The following is a 2,126-nucleotide window of genomic DNA, read 5'->3' on the forward strand; positions in this document are numbered from 1 at the left end:
TGTAGGCAACATGGCTGGAAACTGTTTGTGTGTAGTGCGTGTGTGTGTATGCACGTAACCATCGTTTTTCAATGACACAGAGGAGCATTTTTCTGAAATGAAGCCTGGCTCCCCTGCTCTCATGAGCTCCCTTTCATTTGAGAGCAAAGAGATTCCTAATGAAAGACACCAAGCCTGTGTAACTAGAGAAGAAATATACTGGGATTTCATTGTCGCTTTTTCATTTGGTCTGCCAGCATGAATATTTTTGTCTATTCTCCCGTCACCTAAGAAGATTTTATTGAGTGCACTGTGTGTGACTTGACTAATATTGTATTATTTAATTGGCATTTGATTGATAGTCATAGCACACATATTCCTCCTGTCTGAAAGAGCTTTCAGTGATTGTTTCGTGACATCCTTTTCTGTACAACTTCTCAACATGCTGGGAGCATTCAATGGCTGTAAGCTCTGGGGGATCATGAGAGTATCCTGCTCTCCTTGCTCTTGCCTCACAGGAGTGTCCTCATTTCTCCCTCTGCCATTTATCTGTCTCCCTGTCCTGTGACCCAGCTCCTTGGACCCAGTCCCATCCACTCCTCCTCCTCGTCCCCAGTATTCTCTGTTTGCCTCACATGAACTTTTTGTTGCGCCAGTGCCATTGCCTCTCCACTCTTGCTGTGAGTCCTCTGCCCGCAAACAAGGCTGGCGGAGGTAGCACTAACACACAGATTTAGTCAAACCACAGCTAATATTTCATATTGCATGTATTTAATTCAACATGCACGCAGATATATATTTGTATGTCATGTTATTCGGACATATGCAAAATAAACCTAAGGGCTCATGAGAATCTTTTCCTGTAAGTCATTATTCTTCCATTTTCCCTATTTCTCTCCCATCCCATCCATCATATGCAAACATAAATTACAAGCTCTTTGGGACAGGGAGTGCCTATTGGCAACAACAATATTTTGGGTGAGAAATGAATAAATAGTTAATATGTTTTTAAAATTTTATTTAAAGGTGAGAAATATTTATTTTTTCCTTAAGAGTTAAAGCAATCAGATAAAAAAAAACAAAATTCCTTTACTGCCTGTAATGCTTCTGGACAGCTTCTTCAGGACTAATTCTAGTCTGTGGAAGTCTCTAAGACAGGATGTTTTACTTTACCACTTCAAGAACCAAAAAATTATTATCATAAAGAGATCTCTCCTCTGCAATTAGAAAAACATATTTTAACGAGTAAATATATGTTTAAAAAAGTTTCTGTTTTCAGTGGAATTGAATATAAGTTAATTGTCTCGTATTCTCCGTCTTTCCTGTCTTGTTCCAAGAACTTCATCTCCCTCTAGATTAATAACAAGACAAGAGTTAGACATGAGATAATTTACCACATCATTTATTTACATATTTTAATAGAAGAGAGATCACAGAAGCATAACAGTTTGTTGTCAGCTGGGTTGGAAAATGTTTACAAGTTCCAGGAACAACTTAGTCAGTACTGGTTTTATTTTAATTTTAAATGGAAATTATGCAGCTAACAAGATGTATCCTGTCTTCTCACCGCTGTTGATCTGCAAAGCAACAATACTAGGAGGCATAATAGGAGATCTCGCAAAAAATACTTCTGAGTAATAAAATCTGATGTGTGATTCTCCAGTTTTTTTTTCTAATATATTGCTGCACCACTATACAACATTTTGGAAGCCATTTTAATATACTTTGAAGATTCCATTTTCTTATTTAGCGATCAAATAGCATGAACCATAGTCTTGACTGATGTCAAGTCATAACATTTGATTGGAAACATATCATCATTCAAGTATTTCATTACATGCTTGACAGCAATAGGATCACTTTGGAATGAAGTTGCGCTGACCTGCACCTGCATAGGTGGTATTTGGCCATAAGGATTTTTTTTCAAGTATATGCTTAGAGATACTTATTTTACAGAACCAGAGAGAAAGGTATAGGAGACAAGTATTGCTGAGGGGACAAATGAGAGGTGAAGGGAATGTTTTGCACTGTCTGGACTCAGAGGGATAGAAGAAGGAAACATGGATGTCTTGCTTCCGGCACTGCTTTTGTGTCTCAAAATAAACAGACACACACACACACACACACACACACAAAACCACCATTGC

This window comes from Meleagris gallopavo, chromosome 1 (genome assembly GCF_000146605.3).
Source record: "Meleagris gallopavo isolate NT-WF06-2002-E0010 breed Aviagen turkey brand Nicholas breeding stock chromosome 1, Turkey_5.1, whole genome shotgun sequence".
NCBI lineage: Eukaryota > Metazoa > Chordata > Aves > Galliformes > Phasianidae > Meleagris > Meleagris gallopavo.